The sequence below is a fragment of the Budorcas taxicolor genome, chromosome 24 (genome assembly GCF_023091745.1).
Source record: "Budorcas taxicolor isolate Tak-1 chromosome 24, Takin1.1, whole genome shotgun sequence".
NCBI lineage: Eukaryota > Metazoa > Chordata > Mammalia > Artiodactyla > Bovidae > Budorcas > Budorcas taxicolor.
In genome coordinates, this window is record NC_068933.1 from 29902261 (window position 1) to 29927297 (window position 25037).

Genomic DNA, 25037 nt, shown 5'->3' on the forward strand with positions numbered 1-25037 from the left:
TCGAAATAATCAGTAATTACCTCCTTTTAACCTTTAGTTCTATCTTGGGCTGCAACTAAAGGATTCAAATGAGAGGAAGTGACGGTGCTCACTCTCTTTGGAAAAATCTGTTCCTAAGCAAATCTTTCAGTTTACACCCTCTAATCCTTTTCTGCCTTGGTTTCTTTACTTGAGTAATTTTCTCTTCAATAGCATTCTCATTTTCAAAGAGAAGTGTTGGTTTTAAAAAATTATACTGTATTATAAAAAATTATAAAAAATAAATAGGTGACTTTCAAAAGGAGGGAGACACCACCTTCTAAAAGGAGAGAAGAACTACATACCCCACTCACACTCTATCAGATATTATTCTATTTTTTTGCTCAGCATTGATCTCAAGTCAGTGGTAAAACCACAGGGTTTATGTAACTTATGCCCAGATTAGCTGAGAGGTGGAACTTCAGTCCAGACTTCTAGGATCCTAACGTCCCTGTCAAGGCCTCTGAAGCTTCCCAAGGTCATGAACTGGATGTGTGAGAACTATCAGAGAAGTTCTAGGATGTCTGAAATTGGGCATTTGGTTTTTTTTGCCATCTTTTGCAGTATTTACAATGTTTGAGCTTTGGTATTGAATATTAGTGTTGTAAGAGTTTGTGTGTGTGTGTGTTTTTAGCAGTAGTAGGAATCATTAATGTAAAAGAATCTAAAATATTAGCATCAGCCATTTTGTTGCTTACTGAAGGCTGTGTTCTTACCCTGACCATATAGAAACAGGAGGCAGAGTAAACCTACCCCATGTACACCTCAGTCCAGGCAGGCCCTTTGCCTGGTCTGTATTGTGAATGGGAGGACATGGAATAGAAATAAAAATAAATTAAAAGTAAAAATAATTTTAAAATAAAGTGAAAGTTAAAAAAAAATTAGCAATGAATAAGTGTATTTCTCAATGCTAAGAAAAATACAGAGAATTCCACCCTTTTAAGCATCTCCTGAATCTTTATTTTTTAAAAATGCCAAGAAAATAAAAATGGCAGTGCTGAAAGCCAGAAACTTAGTAGAAAGAATCCAAACCTTTAATTACCCAAGCTAAATGGAATTTAGAAGCACATCGTGAATGATGAAAAATCTTCCTTTTTTTTATTGGGAAAAGAAATCTATTTTATATTACTAACAACAGCCAGAAATAACTTTTAAATCTAAACTCTTTGTGTAAGGCATCTACAAACAGATCAAAAGGCAGAGAGTCACTTCTGTTGCTGTAGTTTAGGCACTAAGTTGTGTCCATCTATTTTGCGACCCCATGGTCTATAGCCCGCCAGGCTCCTCTGTCCATGGGATTTCCCAGGCAAGGAGAGGGTTGCCATTTCCTTCAGAGGATCTTTCCAACCAAAGGATTGAACCTGGTTCTCCTGCATTGGCAGGCAGATTCTTTACCATGGAACCACCACTACCTACAAATATAAGTATAATCTCAGCATCTTTCCTCTGAAAGTCCAACTCATCCACCTTAACCTATTGGAAGTGTGAATGAAAACTTTCATTATAACAGAAGAAACCCATGTAATTATGTACCATAAAATTTATATACAATGAATATGTAATATCTAACTAAATCCTTAATTATTAGTTTTTAAACTATGATAATGGTCATAGTGAATTTCAGAATATTATCACAAAGACCAGCTGAATATCATACTTGTATGAGAAGTATACTTATAAAAAGTATAAAGAAATTAGTAATATACTGCATCAGTTCAGTTCAGTCACTCCGTCGTGTCCGACTCTTTGTGACCCCATGAATTGCAGCAGGCCAGGCCTCCCTGTCCATCACCAACTCCCGGAGTTTAATCAAACTCATTTCCATCGAGTCAGTGGTGACATCCAACCATCTCATCCTCTGTCATCCCCTTCTCCCTTTAATCTTTCCCAGCATCAGGGTCTCTTCAAATGAGTCAGTTCTTTGCGTAAGGTGGCCAAAGTATTGGAGTTTCAGCTTTAGCATCGTTCCTTCCAAAGAACACCCAGGACTGATCTTCTTTAGAATGGACTGGTTGGATCTCCTTGCAGTCCAAGGGACTCTCAATAAGCTTCTCCAACACCACAGTTCAAAAGCATCCATTCTTCAGCACTCAGCTTTCTTCACAGTCCAACTCTCACATCCATACATGACTACTGGAAAAACCATAGCCTTGACTAGATGGACCTTTGTTGGCAAAGTAATGTCTCTGCTTTTCAATATGCTGTCTAGGTTGGTCATAACTTTTCTTCCAAGGAGTAAGCATCTTTTAATTTCATGGCTGCAGTCACCATCTGCAATGATTTTGGAGCCCAAAAAAATAAAGTCTGACACTGTTTCCACTGTTTCTCCATCTATTTCCCATGAAGTGATGGGATCAGATGCCATGATCTTCATTTTCTGAATGTTGAGCTTTAAGCCAACTTTTTCACTCTCCTCTTTCACTTTCATTAAGAGGCTTTTTAGTTCCTCTTCACTTTCTGCCATAAGGGTGGTATCATCTGCATATCTGAGGTGATTGATATTTCTCCCAGCAATCTTGATTCCAGCTTGTGCTTCTTCCAGTCCAGCGTTTCTCATGATGTACCCTGCATATAAGTTAAATAAGCAGGTTGACAATATACAGCCTTGACATACTCCTTTTCCTATTTGGAACCAGTCTGTTGTTCCATGTCCAGTTCTAACTGTTGCTTCCTGACCTACATATAGGTTTCTCAAGAGGAAGTTCAAGTGGTCTGTTATTCCCATCTCTTTCAGAATTTTCCACAGTTTATTGTGATCCACACAGTCAAAGGCTTTGGCATAGTCAATAAAGCAGAAATAGATGTTTTTCTGGAACTCTTGCTTTTGATGATCCAGCAGATGTTGGCAATTTGATCTCTGGTTCCTCTGCCTTTTCTAAAACCTGCTTGAACATCTGGAAGTTCACGGTTCAGGTATAATATACTGCATACATCTGATTATAATGTATATTGCTTCTATATCAAGAATTTGTAAACTAAACTCAAGGGCTAAATCCTACCCCACTTCCTGTTTTTGTCGATAAAGTTTTATTGGAATACAGACCCGCTCATTTGTTTACATATTGTGTCTGGCTACTTTTATGCAATCGCAATGGCAGTTGCAGCAAAGATAGTCTGGCCTGCAAAGCCTAAAACATTTATTCTTATACAGAAAAAGTTTGTCAATCCCTGATCTAGATATTTTGTGGAATTGAGTTTCATTAAGGAGCTTTCCTAGATTTACTGCAGTGACAAATTCTGGAGTTAATTGATGAGCTATGATGTGCTTAGTTGCTCGGTTGCATCTGACTTTTTGTGACCCCATGGACAATAGCCTGCCAGGCTCCTCCATCCATGGGGATTCTTCAGGCAAGAATACTGGAGTGGGTTGCCATGCCCTCCTCCAGGGAATCTTCCCAACCCAGGGATCAAACCTAGGTTTGCCACACTGCAAGCAGATTCTTTACCATCTAAGCCACCATGGAAAACTAATTGATGAACAGCTAAATTTATATTTTTGGATAAACTATATGATTATATTTCAGCTCAATGTGAAGAAATTAAGTACATGTATAGACATATATAAATCCTAGAAATATACCTAGAGATGTGTCATATAAGCAGATATTCACACATACAGGCAAATGTTCATATAAACGCTCCAAAAGATTTAAAGTTGCTCCTTGCTACCTTGGTCTTTCTAAGCTTCAGTTTCCCCACTGGTAAAAGGATAATAGTAATTGTTACATTATTGCATCATAATCATTATCATGATACTCACGCTCAGTCATGTCCGACTCTTTGCGACCCCATGGACTGCAGCCTGCCAGGTTGCTCTGTCCACGGAATTTTCCAAGAAAGAATATTGGAGTAGATTGAGATTTCCTCCTCCAGGGGAACTTCCCCACCCAGGTATCAAACTGGAATCTCTTGAGGCTCCTGCATCGTCAGGCAGGTTCTTTACTGCATATTAGCATAATAATGCCAAAATGATTAAAGGAAATGAATGCTGAACAGAATGCCCAGCATAGAATAAGCACTTAATAAATGTAAGTTACTAATATTTTAGGCTGCTTTATTGACAGTCTTTGCCTCAAGGAGGCACTTCTGTCTCTGAGAGAAGGTATGTGAGCTTTCTCATAGGGAAGATCAAAAGTATTATCCGAATGCTTGTGTTGCCTTCTAGACAACTCATGTATAAAACCAAAGAATGTGTCTTATTAGTGGGCTGACAATCTGAACTCCATTCTTGTCAGAGCTTGATCCAAATTAGCTCTTCTTTGATGCATATAAAAAGAAAACTCAGAATGATTGGTCTGTACCAAGACAGAGTGCCTGAAGAATTATGGACGGAGGTTCATGACATTGAACAGGAGGCAGGGATCCAGACCATCCTCAAGATAAAGAAATGAAAAAAGGCAAAATGATTGTCTGAGGAGGCCTTACAAATTGCTATGAAAAGAAGAGAAGTGAAAGGCAAAGGAGAAAAGGAAAGATATACCCATTTGAATGAAGAGTTTCAAAGAATAGCAAGGAGAGATAAGAATGCCTTCCTCAGTGATCAATGCAAAGAAATAGAGGAAAACAATAGAATGGGAAAGACTAAAGATCCCTTCAAGAAAATTAGAGATACCAAGGGAACATTTCATGCAAAGATGGGCACAGTAAAGGCCAGAAATGGTATGGAACTAAGAGAAGAAGATATTAAAATGAGGTTGCAAGAATACACAGAAAAACTATACAAAAAAGATATTCATGACCCAGATAATCACGATGGTGAGATCACCAACCTAGAACGAGACATCCTGGAATGCAAAGTTAAGTGGGTCTTAGGAAGCATCACTATTAACAAAGCTAGTAGAGGTGATGGAATTCCAGTTGAGCTATTTCAAATCCTAAAAGATGATGCTGTTAAAATGCTGCACTCAATGTGCCAGCAAATTTGGAAAACTCAGCAGTGGCCACAGGACTGGAAAAGGTCAGTTTTCATTCCAATCCCAAAGAAGGGCAATGCCAAAGAATGCTCAAACTACCACACAATTGCACTCATCTCACATGGTTTTTCCAGTGGTCATGTATGGATGTGAGAGTTGGAATGTAAAGAAAACTGAGTGTCAAAGAATTGATGCTTTTGAACTGTGGTGTTGGAGAAGATTCTTGAGAGTCCCTTGGACTGCAAGAAATCCAATCAGTCCATCCTAAAGGAGATCAGTCCTGGGTGTTCATCGGAAGGACTGATGTTGAAGCTGAAACTCCGATACTTTGGCCACCTGATGGGAAGAGCTGACTCATTTGAAAAGACCCTGATGCTGGAAAAGATTGAGGGCAGGAGGAGAAGGGGACGACAGAGGATGAGATGGTTGGATGGCATCATCGACTTGATGGACATGGGTTTGGGTGGACTCCAGGAGTTGGTGATGGACAGGGAGGCCTGGTGTGCTGCAGTTCATGGGTTCGCAAAGTGTCAGACATGACTGAGCGACTAAACTGAACGGAACTGAACTGAACTGAACTGAACACATGTTAGCAAAGTAATGCTCAAAATTCTCCAAGCCAGGCTTCAGCAATACATAAACCATGAACTTCCAGATGTTCAAGCCTGATTTAGAAAAAGCAGAGGAACTAGAGATCAAATTGCCAACATCTGTTGGATCATCAAAATAGCAAGAGAATTCCAAAAGTACATCTATTTCTGCTTCACTGACCATGCCAAAGCCTTTGACTGTGTGGATCACAATCAACTGTGGAAAATTCTGAGAGAGATGGGAATACCAGACCACCTGACCTGCCTCTTGAGAAACCTATATGTGGGTCAGGAAGCAACAGTTAGAACTGGACATGGAACAACAGACTGGTTCCAAATAGGAAAAGGAGTCCGTCAAGGCTGTATATTTTCATCCTGCTCATTTAACTTGTATGCAGAGTACATCATGAGAAATGCTGGGCTGGAGGAAGCACAAGCTGGAATCAAGATTGCCTGGTGAAATCTCAATCACCTCAGATATGCATATGACACCACCCTTATGCCAGAAAGTGAAGAAGAAAAAGAGAGGCTCTTGATGAAAGTGAAAGAGGAGAGTGAAAATGTTGGCTTAAAAGTCAACATTCAGAAAACTAAGATCATGGCATTGGTTCCATCACTTCATGGCAAATTGAGAAACAATGGAAACAGTGACAGACTATTATTTTGGGCTCCAAAATCACTGCAGATGGTGACTGCAGCCATGAAATTAAAACACACTTACTCCTTAGAATGAAAGTTATGACCAACCTAGACAACATATTAAAAGGCAAAGACATTACTTTGCCAACAATGGTCCGTAAGGTCAAAGCTATGATTTTTCCAGTAGTCATGTATGGATGTGAGAGTTGGACTATAAAGAAAGCTGAGCACTGAAGAATTGATGCTTTTGAACTGTCATGTTTGCGAAAACTCTTAAGAGTCCCTTGGACTGCAAGGAATTCCAACCAGTCCATCCTAAAGAAAATCATTCCTGAATATTCATTGGAAGGGCTGATGCTGAGCTGAAACTCCAATACTTTGGCCACCTGACACGAAGAACTGATTCATCTGAAGAGACCCTGATGCTGGGAAAGATTAAAGGCAGAAGAAGGGGACGACAGAGGATGAGATGGCTGGATGTCACCACTGACTCGATGGAGATGAGTTTGATTAAACTCCGGGAGTTGGTGATGGACAGGGAGGCCTGGCGTGCTGCAGTCCATGGGTTCGCTAAGAGTCAGACACGACTGAGAAACTGAACTGAACTGACCAAGATTAGTATAAGACAAACACTAATCATCCACTAACTTTTTACAGTTCATTTATTTGTTAGTTTTTGGCTGTATTGGGACATCACTGTGGCACTTAAACTCTTCATTACTGCGTGCAGACTTTCTCTAGTTGCAATGAGCGAGGACTTCTCTCTAGTTGCAGTGTGCAGGGTTCTCATTACAGTAGCTTCTCCTGCTGCAGAGCACAGGCTCTGGGGTGCGAGGGCTTCAGCAGTTGTATCACGCAGGCTCAGTAGTTGTGGCCCATGGGCTTAGTTGTTCTGATGCATGTGGGATCTTTGTTCCTGGACCAGGTATCAAACCAGTGTCCCCTGAATTCATAGGTGAATTCTTAACCACTGGACCACTAGGGAGATCCCTAATCATCCATTCTTATAGCCTTTTAAAAGTTTGTTTAGCATCATGCTTGCTGATAAAGAGAATACATCATCTAGGATATATTTCCTTCACTTGACATCAACTTATCAGGTGCCAGGGAAAACCTCTGGGGTGTCACAAACACTAGCCTAGCTCCACATGAAATTGCTCTGATTGAGTGATTTGTCCATCCACTGATACTTGGGGTCTGTTTCTTTTTTCCACCTCTTTCTCTCATCAGCTCTACCTGACTTTTGAATCACTGATGCCCAGTGATAATTTCCTGGCTCTAACTCTGGCTTCTCTCTTTTGATCTCAGCATTCAGCTCTGTTTTTCCTTCACTTTGGAAATGAATAAGATTAATTTGTTGCTTCTCCAGCAAAACCCTCCCCACCAGCTCCCACAGTCTTCATCCCTCTGGTGGTATCACATCAGATAGAATAAAATACTTTCACTGAGTTAAAAATCTCACCTTATATCCTTATTTTTGTTTAGGATCACTATTAAAAAAATGTCTACATGAAGTACATTTTTGTACTTCTAGCAAATTTTCTTTTGAGGGATTTGTCTGTTATTAATCAGGAACTCCAGTGGGAAGATTTGTATTAGACTGTTTTGCACACACTTTAATGCCAGACACTCTCTCTCTTCTAAATAACTGAAGTGTGTGGTTCTTTTCAGACTATGAAGGCACTGTAACCTTTTCTTTTTATCTAACTACCTATCTGTTGGCTTAATAACTGCGGGCTCAGACTAAATATAACATTTGAATGTAATTACTGCCTAATCCAAGTTTCTCTGTGAATTTTTTGTTATTTTCTATGAAGTCACAAATCTCTTTTTGGTACCCAAGAGAAATATGAAAACAACCCCCCCAAAATACATTTTAAAAAAAATTTTACATGCTATGATTTCTAAACAGAATCCAAGAATTAATCATTACACTTAAACTTTTAGTGAATTGATAAAGGTGGATCTGGGAATATCCAGATGATGTTAGTGGTAAAGTTCCGACTGCCTATGCAAGAGACACAAGAGACATAGGTTCGATCGATGGGTCAGGATGACCCCCTTAAGGAGGGCATGGCAACGCACTCCAGTATTCTTGCCAGGAGAATCCCATGGACACAGGAGTGTGGCAGGCTATAGTCCATAGAGTTGCAAAGAGTTGGACATGACTGAAGTGACTCAGCATGCATGCAAATGTGTATCAACGACTATTAGCCATCTTGAATTTTCCTGGAATCTTAGTTCAGCATATTGTCCAAAACTTTGTCAGTAGGAGGAAAGGAAGTAAACACATTTAATAACAAGCTAAGAACCATATACAGAGTGGAGTTAGGTATTATTAAATACCATGGCTATTGAGTTAGTTCCTCAAGGAGAGGCAGCTTCATTTCACTGACCAGTAATCCCTGGAAACCATGGACTCTCTCAGTTTTGAGCAGACATTTTAATTGAGATATAGTTGACATATAATATTATATTAGTCACAGGTGTAAAACATAATGTTTCAACATTTGTATGTATTGTGAAGTGATCATCACAAAAACTTAACAGCCATTACCATACTTTGGTACAAAGTTTTTATTATGATGACAAGTTTTAAGATCTACTCTCTTCAGTTCAGTTCAGTTCAGTTCAGTCGCTCAGTCGTGTCCGACTCTTGGCGACCCCATGAATCGCAGCACACCAGGCCTTCCTGTCCATCACCAACTCCTGGAGTTCACTCAAACTCATGTACATTGAGTCTGTGATGCCATCCAGCCATCTCATCCTCTGTCGTCCCCTTCTCCTCCTGCCCCCAGTCCCTCCCAGCATCAGTCTTTTCCAATGAGCAAACTCTTCACATGACGTGGCCAAAGTACTGGAGTTTCAGCTTTAGCCTCATTCCTTCCAAGGAAATCCCAGGGCTGATCTCCTTCAGAATGGATTGGTTGGATCTCCTTGCAGTCCAAGGGACTCTCAAGAGTCTTCTCCAACAACACAGTCAAAGCATCCATTCTTCAGTGCTCAGCTTTCTTCACAGTCCAACACTCACATCCATACATGACCACTGGAAAAACCATAGCCTTGACTAGACAGACCTTTGTTGGCAAAGTAATGTCTCTGCTTTTCAATATGCTATCTAGGTTGGTCATAACTTTCCTTCCAAGGAGTAAGCGTCTTTTAATTTCATGGCTGCAGTCACCATCTGCAGTGATTTTGGAGCCCCCAAAAATAAAATCTGACACTGTTTCACTGTTTCCCCACCTATTTCCCATGAAGTGATGGGACCAGATGCCATGATCTTTGTTTTCTGGATGTTGAGCTTTAAGCCAACTTTTTCACTCTCCTCTTTCACTTTCATCAAGAGGCTTTTTAGTTCCTCTTCACTTTCTGCCATAAGGGTGGTGTCATCTGCGTATCTGAGGTGATTGATATTTCTCCCGGCAATCTTGATTCCAGCTTGTGCTTCTTCCAGTCCAGCGTTTCTCATGATGTACTCTGCATAGAAGTTAAATAAGCAGGGTGACACGTATCTGAGGTTATTGATATTTCTCCCAGCAATCTTGACTCCAGCTTGTGCTTCTTCCAGTCCAGCGTTTCTCATGATGTACTCTGCATATAAGTTAAATAAGCAGGTTGACAATATACAGCCTTGACAGACTCCTTTTCCTATTTGGAACCAGTCTGTTGTTCCATGTCCAGTTCTAACTGTTGCTTCCTGACCTGCAAACAGGTTTCTCAAGAGGCAGGTCAGGCAGTCTGGTATTCCCATCTCTTGAAGAATTTTCCACAGTTGATTGTGATCCACACAGTCAAAGGCTTTGGCATAGTCAATAAAGCAGAAATAGATGTTTTTCTGGAACTCTCTTGCTTTTTTGATGATCCAGCGGATGTTAGCAATTTGATCTCTGGTTCCTCTGCCTTTTCTAAATCCAGCTTGAACATCTGGAAGTTCATGGTTCACGTATTGCTGAAGCCTGCTACTCTCTCCAGTTCAAGGCTATGGTTTTTCCTGTAGTCATGTATGGATGTGAGAGTTGGACTGTGAAGAAAGCTGAGTGCCGAAGAATGGATGCTTTTGAACTGTGGTGTTGGAGGAGACTCTTGCGAGTCCCTTGGACTGCAAGGAGATCCAACCAGTCCATTCTGAAGCAGATCAGCCCTGGGATTTCTTTGGAAGGAATGATGCTAAAGCTGAAACTCCAGTACTTTGGCCACCTCATGTGAAGAGTTGACTCTTTAGAAAAGACTCTGATGCTGGGAGGGATTGGGGGCAGGAGGAGAAGGGGATGACAGAGGATGAGATGGCTGGATGGCATCACTGACTCGATGGCCGTGAGTCTGAGTGAATTCTGGGAGTTGGAGATGGACATGGAGGCCTGGAGTGCTGCGATTCATGGGGTCGCCAAGAGTTGGACACGACTGAGCGACTGAACTGAACTGAAATGAACTAGCAACTTTCAAATAATAAACATTATGCAGTTTTCCCTTTTATGAGCCATGGTTTTCTTTTCCACTGCTTGTCTCCTACAGTCAACAACAGTCCAAAAATAATAAATATAAATTTCTAGAAAGAAACAATTCAAAAGTTTTAAATTGCTCACAGCCCTAACAAAATCTCATGCCATCCAGTTAGTTACTTGGTAGTCCTCTGGTTATCAGATTTACTGTCGAAGTATCAGAGTGCTTAAGTTCAAGCCCCATAATTTACTTACTAATAGCCTCAAAGTGCACCAGAGAGGAGGCGGGCAATTTGAATATGCCAAAAAAGAAGTCATAAAGTGCTTCCTCAAAGTAAAATGTGGAAGCCCCAGCTTTGCTGTTACACCTCCAACTGCAAAAGATACAGCTACAGGACATCATCAGTTCTTAGTAAAGACAGTTGTCGTCATTGTAGTTCAGATGCTCAGTCATGTCTGACTCTGTGACCCCATGGGCTGCAGCACGCCAGGCTCCTCTGTTCTCCATTATCTCCTGGATTTTGCTCAAATTCATGTCCAGTGAGTTGGTGATGCCCTCTAACCATCTCATCCTGTGCCGCCCCCTTCTCCTTTGCCTTCAATCTTTCCCAGCATTAAGGTGTTTTCTAATGAATCAGCTCTTCACATTAGGTGCCCAAAGTCCAGGGGTTGCAGCATCAGCATCAGTCCTTCCAGGGAATATTCAGGGTTGATTTTCTTTAGGATGGACTGGTTTGATCTCTTTGCTGTCCAAGGGACTCGCAAGAGTCTTATCCAGCGTCACAGTTCGAAAGCATCATTTCTTTGGCCCTCAGTCTTCTTTATGGTCCAACTCTCACATCTATTCATGGCTACTGGTAAAACCAGAGCTTTGACTATATGAACCTTTGTTGGCTAAGTGATGTCTCTGCTTTTTAATATGCTGTCTAGCTTTCCTTGCAAGCAGCAAGCGTCTTTGAATTTCATGGCTGCAGTCACCATCTGCAGTGATTTTGGAGCCTGAGAAAAGAAGGTCTGTCACTGCTTCCACTTTTTCCCCTTCTGTTTGCCATGAAGTGATGGGACTGAATGAATGCCATGATCTTAGTTTTTATAAGACTGAGTTTCAAGCCAGCTTTCACCCTTCTCTTTTCACTCTCCTTTTTCACCCTCATCAATAGGCTCTTTAGTTCTTTTTCACTTTCTACCATTAGTGTGGTATCGTCTGCATATCTGAGATTGCTGGTATTTCTCTTGAAAATACATTAAATATATACAATAAGATATTTTGACAGAAACACAATTTTCACCTAACTTTTATTACAGTATATTGTTATAATTATTCTATATTGTTATTAGTTATTGTTGCTAATCTCTGTGCCTAATTATAAATTAAACTTTATCATAAGTATGTATGCATGGGAAAAAAACATATGTAGGGTTCAGGCATCCACTGGGGTCTTGAAACTTATCCCCCACAGATAAGAGATGACTTCTGTGTTTTTATCTGTAGCTAACACTGTACATTATATTTCCCAGGCATATTTATTTTATAACTGAAGACTGTTCTTTTTGGCCCCTTCCACTCATTTCACTTGCCCTCCCTCTATTCCTGGCAACTACCAATCTGTTCTCTGTATCTATGAGCTTGGTTTTATTTGATTTTTTGTTTTTAGATTCCATTTATGTATAAGTGAGATCATACAGTGTTTGTCATTCTCTGTCTGATTCATTTTGCTCAGCATACATAATGCCCTCAAGGTCTATCCATGTTGCTGCAAAAGGCAAGGTTTCATTATTTTTGTGGCTTAATTGTATTCCATGGTCTGTGTGTATATTTCCCATCTTGTTTATCCATTCATCTATCAGTGGACACTAAGGTTGTTTCCTTATCCTGGCTTCTGTAAATAATGCTGCAGTGAACCTCGAGGTGCGTGTGTCCTTTCAGGTTAGTGTTATTGCTTTCTTCAGATAAATGCCCAGTAGTGAAATTGCTAGGTTATATGGTAGTCCTAGTTTTAAATTTTGAGGCACCTCCATGCTCTTTTCCATAGTGGCTGCACCAATTTACATTCCCACCAACTGCGCACAAGGGTTCCCTTCTCTCCATATCCTCGCCAACACTTGTCATCTCTTGTCTTTTTGATGATTGTTATTCCAACAGGTGTGGGGTGGTAACTTATTGTGATTTTGATTTCCCTGGTTATTAGTTATGTTGAGCATTTTTTTAATCTACCTGTTGGCTATTCGAATGTCCTCTTTGCAAAAATGTCTATTCAGATCCTCTCTGCATTTTAAAATCAGATTGATTTTTTTTTTTTTTTTTTTTTGCTATTGAGTTGTTATGAGTTCTTTATATAGTTTGGAGAATAACCCCTTATCATCTGTATGATTTGCAAATATTTTCTGCCATCCCCTAGGTTGCCTTTTCATTTTGTTGACAATTTCCTTTGATGTAGCCCCATTTGTTTATTTTTGCTTTTGGAGTCAGATCCAAAAAATCTTCACCAAGACCTATACATATTTTCACTGTGAGATTTTTTTCTTACATTTTATAAATGAATTGGTCATACTATTAACATTCCATATAGTCTCAATAGATAATCACTACTTTAAAATGTATGTGATTATGCCTTTATACACATTTGAAAAAAAGAGAACCCTTGGTGAAAATGCATGGAGAGAAAATCAAGCGTTTTGAAATCTATGTATTGCAGAGATCCATTGATATGGTATATTGGCATTTTCATTTAATAAAAATATAAAAGGAAACTAATAGTCCACCTGTAAATAGTGATTTTTGGATCAGTTAGGGGGCTAGATCTTGGGAAATACAAAGCATGTAATAAATAACGCTTACTTAAAGGAAATCACAATTCTTCTTCTTCTTTTTTTTCATAGCTTAAAACAAACATTTATTATTATCCCTCTTGGCTGTGAGAGTTGACTGGGTCTCCTTGGATGGCTCTGATTTTGGCCTCCCATGCTGTTGGAGTCACATGGCCATGAGGCTGGAGGCCTCTAGAGGCTCCTTCCCTCCCGTGTGGTACCTGAGGTGATCTGCTGATGTGGCTGGGGGATGGCTGGGTGTGTCCCCTCACTCTCCTGCTTTCCACACACAGCCTTTCCATATAGCTTCCTTTACTGCATGGCCAAACTCTCAATGTAGCCAAATTTCTCACATGGCCACTGGCTTCCCCAAAGCAATTGGACTGAGAGCTTAAAATCGTTTTCCATGGCTAAAATGAAATAATAGTCATAATTTAATGAATACCAATTCCCATGCCAGATATTGTGGATATATTTTATTCTATTCTCATAACAACCCAGACCCAGAGATCAAACCTGGGACACCTACATTGCAGGCAGGTTCTCTACCATCTGAGCCACCCAGGAAACCCTAAGAATCCAGGAGAGTATCACTATTCCTATATTAAAGATGAAGGAACTGAGACTCAGAATTGTTATCTAATTGCACCACTGCACACAGCTGGAAAATGGGCAATTCAGGCTGTTTTATCCAATTCAAATCCAGATTTGTTCTCTCTTTAAAACCCATATCCTCTCTCATCTGCTGAGCCACCTCTTATGAACACAGGAAAAGTTAAATGGCAATACAAGAGATAAAAAACAGTTCAATAAATGGGATGTCATGAATATGTAAGTTCTCTAGGACTTTAGCACAGATGAAATTCCCTATGAACTAGGATTTCTGAGCTTTCTTACAAGGGATTAAATGATCTAACTGCTACAAAATTTTGTTCACAGACTGAAGATAATTCTACAAGGTATACATTTTCTTCTTATCAGACATTTTTGCCTACCTCAAATTCTGTATCTTCCCTCCTTACGCAGATATTAAAATTCCAGATCTTCTAAAGGCTGAGTAGATATAGTTTTCCTTAAGTAGCTTGGATAATAACTGTTGGTTATCTTGATATTTTTGCTGATTTCCTTTTTGCTGTATTAGACTATATCTAGATGATATGAGCATTGTTATTTAAGCCTAAAAGAGAGTCCAATCCACTGATTAAAGCAGGGAGAAAGGGTGATTCCATTAGAAGAGGCAGTTGCTAAACTGATGAGTATTTTCTCTGCTGGTTGCAGACAGAGAGAGAGAGCCTTGTAAAACCCTAAAATGCACCTCAAACTTTGCCTTATGCCCGCTGGATGTTCCCACCAGGTTTAGAGCTTCGTGTCTAGTTGACTATTATTTCCTACTGTACCCCCATGTGGAGGGAGAGCCCCATTGAGGGACTATTCTAGCAAGTACGGATTCCAAAGACAGGGAGAGAAATGGCACATACCCATACGGGACACACAGCAGATTCATCTTCATACTGATTTGTTGGTTTTCTGTTGCTCAGTCGTGTCTGACTCTTTGTGACCCCATGGACTGCAGCACGCCAGGCTTCCCAGTCCTTCACCATCTTCCAGAGCTTGCTCCAACTCATGTCCATCAAGTCGGTGAGGCCATGCAACCATCTTGTCCTCTGTCAGCCCCTTCTCCTCCTGCCTTCAGTCTTTCCCAGCATCAGGGGCTTTCTAAAGAATCAGCTCCTTGCATCAGGTGGCCAAAGTATTAGAGCTTTTGATTATATCATCCAAATCACAGAAAGTGGATCCTTGTCAAATTAGGCAGTGGACTCTTTAATGAGTTTGCAAGAGCTAGTATCATTGGCTACATCTGAGGGAATTAAGTTGGCCTGGATAAAGGCTACACACAAGTTATCCCAATTATTTTCTTTTCTCATGATGCTTTCTAATCCTAGGCTTGTTGTTGTTCAGTCACTAAGTCATGTCTGAGTCTTTGTGATCCCATGGTCTACAGCACACCAGGCTTCCCTGTCCTTCACCATCTCCCAGAATTTTGCTCAAACTCATGTCCATTGACTCAATGATGCTATCCAATGATGTCATCCTCTGTCGCCCCCTTCTCCTCCTGCCCTCAATCTTTCCCACCATCAAGGTCTTTTTCAATGAGTCAGCTCTTTTCATCAAGTGGCCAAAGTATTGGAGCTTCAGCATCAGTCCTTCCAATGACTATCCAGGGTTGATTTCCTTTAGGATTGACTGGTTTGATCTCCTTGTTGTCCAGGGGGCTTTCCGATATTTTAATATGTCTGTGCCACCATCCAGGGTTTTTTGGTTTGGTAAAAAGAGGAATCCAATGATTGTATCATGCATCTGGACTGTAAGTTACTGGAGGTAGGGATGTGGGCAAGACCACCAGATCCTTCTAGGCATCTAAGGTGGTGCTTGTACACATCATATTTCCTTTATAGACAATTATCTTTTGAAGGTCTGCCTGCTGAACACTTTACACTCAAGTGATACCAAACTCTTGTGTTGGCTTTACACCAAAGTTGGTCTCTGGAATTTTGTTCAGTTCTTTGCTCTGTCGTTCTTTACTCCTCTTACTCCAGCCTAGCTTCAAGTTCTAGCTCAGATTTCTTCTCCTCCAGGAAACTTTCCAAAGCGCCCTTCCATGCAGGCACACTTCTGCATGGCAGAAATAGTCCACTGGAGGCATCTGTGTATCATGTCTGTCTCCATAAGTCCGTTAAGAATAAATATCATTTCTCACTCGTCTTTGCACCCCTGTGCCCACCTCCATGCCTGGCTAGTAGTTTGAGCTCGGTAGGATTTGTTGACCTAAAGAATGAATGAGCAGGAGCTCAGTGAGGCAAACCAGAGAACTGGAAGTCCCAAGCACAAGCACTGTTCTCTGCATGGCTTAGAAAGGATCTCTTGTACAGGGATTCTAACCAAGTTATTTCATGTTGCCTCACAAAAGCATAAATCCATTCTTATAACCTTCTAAAGTTCAAAATTGCTATGGAAAACACAATTGGGAAGTTCTAACAATTCATCTCAGTCAATAACGAATCCGCCTACAATGGAGGAGACCTGGGTTTGATCCCTGGGTAGGGAAAATCCTCTGGAGAAGGAAATGGCAACCCACTCCAGTATTCTTGCCTGGAGAATCCCCTGGACAGAGGAGCCTGGTGGGCTACAGCCCACAGGGTCACGAGAGTTAGACACAACTTAGCGACTAAACCACTACGAGGCAAGACTTCTTTGAGTCTAACCTGCTTTCCTTAGGAGTCATGGGAAGAGCCAAGAAGAAAGAGGTTGAAACTGATGTAACCAAAGTGGGAGTTTCTGATGACTCCCAGACAGGCACTAAGTCCAGGAAAGCAGACAGAACAGAGAGATACCAAAGTAAAGTGGTGTGTTCTCCTGGCACAGGGGAAGAGACAGCAAGCCAAAGGGGTCAGACAAATAGAAAGGGACTCAAGTTAATTTCTTAAAAGAACTGACACTATTTGAGACTTGCTTGCATGTGCCAAATTTTCAACAGCCACAGGCTGAGTGGATAATGATGCTGACTGCCTTGCTGTGCTTTCCAGAGATGGGCAGCATTCTCTGGCCGGCTCCATAGCAGATTGGAAATGAGGAACCCCGGGATGTTAGCTGTGAATGATCCCAGTGCTGACCAGCAGATCACAGATTTATTTAAGACCAGCAGGAAGTGAAGTGGGTATCATGGCCCCCTAAGGCTTTCTGATCAGCTTAGAAGGCAGGACGACAATGAGATACAGTAGACAGCCCTTTGAAATCAGTGAAGCACTATTTGCATCTCTTTGGGGAATAAGAGATGGTGCCAATGAGGAACGACAGGAGGTTCTGTCTTTCACTGTCAAGCTGGGAAGCCCCTAGGAGTTTAATCCCAGCCTCCCTTGCTCCAATGCTGCTATTGGAATGAGATCTTCTGCAAAAGGCTGCTTTGGCAAAAGATGCTACTAATGTTTCTCGTTGAGTTTAAAGAAATAAGAGTCAAAGAGTTGCTTTATCTCCCATAGCCTCTTCATCAGTGAATAGGATTCATGACCCTGGAGTGAGTGAGATTTGAGTTTCTTCAGGTCAAATACTATCCATGAGAGCAGGCACCCAGGTCGCCCCAAGCTATCGAGAAATTCTTGTGGACAGAAGCGATGAAATGCAGTTCCCAGCTGCATACTGAATGTTTCCTATTAACTCACTATCCTTTGCAGTAAATCAACTTACTCTCCATTACAATAGATGGCAATAGTGTATTACTTGTCAGCAACAAGCTGCCATAATAAGGCTCTTTCAGACAGCCTCTCAGATACAGATTGTGATGTCTGGAGAAATAGAATTGCTTTTTTTAAAAAAAGTATGAGCCATGACTGTGTAATGAGGTCAGATCCAGTATTTCAACAGGAGGGTCCCTGAATTTTCTTACATCACAACAAGAAATTGACTGCAAAGAGCATGATGAACATTCATTATCTAAATTGAAAACTATTTATGAAATTGAGGTCCTATGAATTCAGCAACAGAAATATCTTGTCCAAAATGTTCAAAGCCTACAGAAACTACAAATTATCCAGGGGACTCCGGAAACAGCCAGAAGGCTTGGATTCACTGCGTGTCTCTGCAGCTTACCAGCTGTGTGACCACAGGTAGGGTGAAAGTGAAAGTGAAAGTCGCTCAGTCATGTCCAACTCTTTGTGACCTCATGGACTATACAGTCCATGGCATTCTCCAGGCCAGAATACTAGAGTGGGTAACATTTCCCTTCTCCAGGGGATCTTCCCAACCCAGGGATTGAACCCAGGTGTCCCACATTGCAGGTGGATTCTTTACCAGCTAAGCCACCAGGGCAGCCCCAAAATCCTAGAGTGAGTAGCCTATCCCTTCTCCAGCGGATCTTCCCAACACAGGAATTGAACTGGTGTCTCCTGCATTGCAGGCTGATTCTTAACCAGCTGAGCTGCCAGGTTACTTGGACCCCATCCTTACCTCCCAGGTCTGATGAAGGCAACAGTCATCCCTTCTATTGGAACACACGATTGTGGTTTAAATGAGATGATATCCGTAATGTGCCTCCACAAATCCCTGTAACACAGGTATCTGATCAATGTCACTTAGTGTTGTCTTATGCCCAGTGTTTCTAAGTCTGCAGCATCGTACAGTCAGAAGCTCCATTTATTTCAAGGAACCAGAGCATGCCTGCTCCTTATCTCTTGCCCTTCCCCTCATGCCAGCGCAGATTTGAACTCTCAGGAAATATTCCACGGGGTCTGAACGGTGAGCTTCCCAAAGGAACAAATAAAGAGACCAAAGTCAGCTTGTCCCCACCGGGTTGGCATCTGACAAAGATCTGAAGTGGCTCTGAGGCATCACAGAGAATGGCTGCAAGTCACGTTGTCAGCCCGAAGTGCATCAAAGCCGTTCGCTAGCTTGAGCCACCCCAGGGAGCATCTCCACGCAGCAGCATCCACGCACAATCGTGCTGGGCCCTGGCAGGATGGGGAGGAGCTCGCCATCCCATATGGCACCTAGTCTGTAGCAAGCACTTGATGAGGAAGAAATAATGACAGTAATAACCCTTCTTTACCCACAAACAGGACCCCGTTAGGGACATCTGCCACCATTAGCACCACTGACACAAAATCTGATATTCCTCTGTGCCACAGAAAATGAGAGGACATGCACTTTGCAGCTAATGGCAGGTTCCCTTGCCTGAGCGATGAACATGGAGAGCGTCCGCTGATGGTGACAAGCACGCCCCAGCTCTGTGTGTGTGTTGCTAATACAGAGAAAGAGCCAATACCTCCACTTGAAGTCACTTTGTTTTTGCTTAGTTGTACTTTTTTCCAGCCACAATCTTCCTTATAATATCTTAGTAGAATCCTGATTCAGTGGCATCCTTCTTTTACCTCTTGTCTGGACGATGGATGCACCCCCTCCTATCAAAAAGGTCTCTGCAAACTTTGGGAGGAATTTCTGACTAAGAGAACCATAACTGGTCCCTCCCTGCTCTCTGGGTATGAAAAGCCCCTTCTGTCACACAAGTCTGTCTTCCCAAGTGGTTCAGTGGTTCAGTGGTAAAGAATCCACTTGCCAGTGCAGGAAACCTGGGTTCAATTCCTGAGTCAGGAAGATCCGCTGGAGGAGGAAATGGCAACCCACTGCGGGATTCTTGCCTGGAGAATCCCATGGACAGAGGAGCCTGGAGGGCTATAGTCCATAGAGTCGCAGAGTCGCACATGACTAAGCAACAGAGCATTCCCACACATCATACATCACGTGAGCCTTGAATAAGTCAGCGTCTTAGTAACCAAGGGGAGGCAGCCTCTCTGGATCAGTGGTTTGTAAGAAATATAAAACTACTTTCAATGTCCTCGTAGGTTTAAGGCTGCGCTATTTCTTCACAGAAGGAAGCAGGTTAGTAGCAGAAAGAGGCAGGTTTCCAACCTCTTGAGAATTTGACAAAGGTCAGCCCAATATGGAACCAGTTTTTTCTTTCCTGATTTCTTAGCAGGAGTTGATATTCTGGCTAGCTAGGAGAAAATAAAATGTTCATGCCTGATTACTCCAAAGCAATGAGCCAGTCCAAGTCCAGTGAAAGGTCTTCAAGCGGGACCAACGTGATCCACGATATACGTGATGTTCTGTTGCTTTGACATTGATGTCTTTGGGTTGTACTTGGTGGTGTCTCCAGTTTGACCATCACGCATTTTCCTGACATCCTCATCATTCTGCATAGAAGACTGGGCTAGTGGTACAATGATCTGAATCACAAAACCAGATGGAAAGTTCTAAATTAGATCTTTCAGCTTGTCACTTCAAATTGTTAGCCTACATGAACCCGATTCCTTTAAAAAACTGCATGATGCAAGGTAATATTTTTACATTAAGTATGTTTTGTGTGGATCACAATAAACTGTGGAAAATTCTTCAAGAGATGGGAATACCAGACCACCTGACCTGTCTCTTGAGAAACCTATATGCAGGTCAGGAAGCAACAGTTAGAACTGGACATGGGACAACAGACTGGTTCCAAATAGGAAAAGGAGTCCGTCAAGGCTGAATATTGTCACTCTGCTTATTTAACTTATATGCAGAGTACATCATGAGAAATGCTGGACTGGAAGAAGGACAAGCTGGAATCCAGATTGCCAGGAGAAATATCAATCACCTCAGATATGCAGATGACACCACCTTTATGGCAGAAAGTGAACAGGAACTGAAAAGCCTCTTGATGAAAGTGAAAGTGGAGAGTGAAAAAGTTGGCTTAAAGCTCAACATTCAGAAAACTAAGATCATGGCATCCGGTCCCATCACTTCATGGCAAATAGATGGGGAAACAGTGGAAACAGTGTCAGACTTAATTTTGGGGGGCTCCAAAATCACTGCAGATTGTGATTGCAGCCATGAAATTAAAAGATGCTTACTCCTTGGAAGAAAAGTTATGACAAACCTAGACAGCATATTGAAAAGCAGAGACATTACTTTGCCAACAAAGATCCATCTAGTCAAGGCTATGGTTTTTCCAGAGGTCATGTATGGATGTGAGAGTTGGACTGTGAAGAAAGCTGAGTGCCAGAGAATTGATGCTTTTGAACTGTGGTGTTGGAGAAGCTTATTGAGAGTCCCTTGGACTGCAAGGAGATCCAACCAGTCCATTCTGAAGGAGATCAGCCCTGGGATTTCTTTGGAAGGAATGATGCTAAAGCTAAACTCCAGTACTTTGGCTACCTCATGCAAAGAGTTGACTCATTGGAAAAGACTCTGATGCTGGGAGGGATTGGGGGCAGGAGGAGAAGGGGACGACCGAGGATGAGATGGTTGGATGGCATCACTGACTCGGTGGACATGAGTTTGAGTGAACTCTGGGAGTTGGTGATGGACAGGGAGGCCTGGCGTGCTGCAATTCATGGGGTTGCAAAGAGTCGGACAAGACTGAGCGACTGAACTGAACTGAAAGTGATCTAAAGACAAATGTTCCAAAGGCCTGAAAATCATAGCTGGACCTTGGATGTTGTTTATTTGCTCATTTGTGTATTCTTTTGCAAGCCCATGGACTATAGGCTTTACTGCCAGGCTCCTCTCTCTATGGGATTTCCCAGGCAAGAATACTGGAGTTAGTCACCATTTTCTACTCCAGTAAATCTTCCCGACCTAAGGATCAAACCCATGTCTCCTGCATTGGCAGGCAGTTTCTTTACCACTGAGCCACCAGGAAAGCTCAAGCCTTGTGTTGATTAGTAAAAGATGAGTTCCATACTCTGCCTGTTGTTCGGGGTGCCCTGCCATCTATCCCCCAAGTGACCTGATCCCTCTAAGCCTCTATTTTCATCTTCAAACGAGAATAATAATATTCCTATCTCCTGGCAGTGGTGGTGGTTTAGTTGCTAAGTCAAATCTGACTCTTGTGACTCTGTGGACTGTAGCCTGCCAGGCTCCTCTGTCCATGGGATTCTCCAGGCAAGAATACTGGAGTCAGTTACCATTTCCTTCTCCAGAGGATCTTCCCAACCCAGGAACTGAACACGGGTGTCCTGCATTGTAGGCAGATTCTTCACTGACTGAGCTATGAGGGAAGCCCCTTCTATCCCTATCTATCTAGAGTTGTAATAGTGATTAAATGAGCTAATCTACAAATGGCACTTACCCTTGTGCCCACAACAAAGGACACCTTTATGAGCATCACCCATGACGACGGTGATGATTTCTATTTCTCTTGGCATTTACTACTTTACATTTTTCTATTTCACTTGGCATTTCCATGTATGTGAGCATGTGGGATTTTCTTCTCCTGACTGGCCCTGTCTCCAGGTTTAGTCACATTGAGATTAGAACTGGAATATGTGAATTTCAGGGCAGCATAAACACTCAACCTATAGCATATATCATTCTACATGTAGATAGAAGTATTGAGAGAGAAATATCTGGGTCTCTGCCCCAACATGTCCGATCCTGTGTATTTTTTATGTTGTTCACCCTCTTAGAGTTATATGTCTGGGTCATTTTTGCAAATTACACGGTTGATTTCCCATCAAAGGAAACACCATGCTAGGTTAGTAGTGTACTCTGGACCCGCAAGAGTGGTTTTCTTGCATCCACTCAGCATGTGGTTTCTATAGGACCTATCCTATAGAAATATCCTTACATACAGTATAGCCTTCCATACTGCTTATGACACAATCAATATACCGTAACTTTTAATATCTTGAGTGATGGGGCAAGTGCAGTCTTGCATTTCTATTCCAACTGGACTGACTGTAGCATTCACAGGCTGCTGGTTAAGAGTCTGTGCTCATGGGAATTCAACGTAACATTTCACTGATTCAGAAACAGTGGATGGAAGCGGCTGAACCCAAACCTTGCACGATGGACCCGCCCTCCAACTTTATCCCCCCAACAAGGCATCAGTTGACAAAGGAAGACATTTCCCTTTTCTCTCTTCACTTAACATCTCCTGATGTGCACTCTCAGTGATCATGAACACTTGAAGAGATCCTCTTCATCAGGGCAATGAGCCACTTCTGTGAGAACTGTTGCGTTTCCTTCCATTTATCTCCAAAGATGCTCTTCAGGCTGATTCTTCATCCCAGGGTTATTTTACTCCAAGTCAGCAGGGAGCCCCCAAATCACCTCTACTTTCACAATTTTTTATATTAAATATATAAACACATTTAGTAATTTTTTTTTTACTACTTATTTTTCTCAATCAACTTTCCAATAGATATTCCAAGGTTTAAGTGATTTTGAAATAATGACATTTAAGGTGATCCCTTCCCTGCAGGACAGCTTAATCCACCTTAAAGCGGTGTTTCTTTTTCTTTGTTCATTATCCTAGTTATATAATGGATATATGACATCACTGCCTATGTTAAGATGTGCAACATGACAATAAATGTATTGAGTTGGTCAAAAAGTTGGTTTGGGTTTCCGTACAATGTTATGGAAAAACCAGAAAGAATGTTTTGACCAACCCAATATATATTACAAAATGATTATTGCAATAGGTTTAGTTAACATCTATCACCTCTCACAGTTACAACTTTTTTTCTTGTGATGAGAAATTTTAAGATCTATAATCTTTGCAAAGTTCAAATATAAATACAGTATTGTGGACTCTAAACCCATGCATATATGGTGAACTAATATTTGACAATGTGAATCACAACAAAATGGAAAGTTCTTAAAGAGATGGGAATACCACATCACCTTACCTGACTCCTGAGAAACCTGTATGCAAGTCAAGAAGCAACAGTTAGAACCGGACATGGAACAATGACCTGGTTCAAAATTCGGAAAGGACTACAAGGCTATATATTGTCACCCTGCTTATTTAACTTATATGCAGAGTACATGATGTGAAATCCTGGGCTGGATGAAACCAAGCTGGAATCAGGATTGCCAGGAGAAATATCAACAAGTCAGATATGCAGATGATACCACTCTAATGGCAGAAAGGAAAGAGGAACTAAAGAGCCTCTTGATGAGGGTGAAAGAGGAGAGTGAAAAAACTGGCTTAAAACTCAGCATTCAGAAAACCAAGATCATGGCATCTGGTCCCATCACTTCACGGCAAACAGAAGGAGAAAAAGTGGAAGCAGTGACAGATTTTCTTTTCGTGGGCTCCAAAATCACTGTGGACAGTGACTGCAGCCATGAAATTGAAAGACACTTGTTTCTTGAAAGCAAAGCTATGACAAACCTAGACAGCATATTAAAAAGCAGAGACATCACTTTGCTGACAAAGATTGGTATAGTCAAAGCTATGGTTTTTCCAGTAGTCATGTATGGGTGTGAGAAAATGTTAGTTGCTCAGTCATGCCTGACTCTTTGAAACCCAATGGACAGTAGCTCACCAGGCTTCTCTGTCCATGGGCTTCTTCAGGCCATTATACTGGAGTGGCATGCCATTTCCTTCTCCAGGGGATCTTCCTGACCCAGGGATTGAACCTGGGTCTCCTGCATTGCAGGCAGATTCTTTAGCAACTGAGCCACCAGGGAAATCTTTGAGAGTTGGACCATGAAGAAGGCTGAGTGCTGAAGAATTGATGCTTCAAATTGCAGTGCTGGAGAAGACCCTTGAGAGTCTCTTAGATTGCAAGGAGATCAAACCAGTCAAATTCTAAAGGAAACCAATCCTGAATATTCATTGGAAGGACTGATGCTGAAGCTCCAATACTTTGGCCACCTGAAGCGAAGACCTGGCTTGTTGGAAAAGATCCCGATGCTGGGAAAGACTGAAGGCAAAACAAGGGGGCTGCAGAGGATGAGATGGTTAGATGGCATCACCAATTCAATGGACATGAGTTTGAGCAAACTCTGGGAGATAGTGAAGGACAGGGAAGCCTGGCATGCTGCAGTCCATGGGGTTGTGAAAAGTCAGACATGACTTACCAACTGAACAACAAATATTTGACAAGGGAGCCAAGAATACTCAATGGAGAAAAGAAAATGTCTTCAATAAATGGTGTCAGGAAAGCTGGATTTTCACACTCAAAAGAGTGAAACTAGACTCTTGTCTTATACAGCTCCCAAAAACTTAACTCAAAATAGATTAAAGATTTAAATGTAAAACCTGAAACTATAAAACTTTTAGGAGAAAACATAGGAAAAATCCTTCA

General features: G+C 41.6%; 1 non-coding gene across 1 annotated transcript; it reads left to right on the forward strand.

Annotated features, from left to right (window-relative positions):
* The first annotated feature begins 698 nt into the window (after positions 1 to 698).
* On the forward strand, positions 699 to 835 carry LOC128068430 (small nucleolar RNA SNORA51). Its single transcript, XR_008201492.1, has one exon. It is a non-coding gene; the product is annotated as a small nucleolar RNA SNORA51 (small nucleolar RNA).
* Positions 836 to 25037: the final 24202 nt, after the last annotated feature.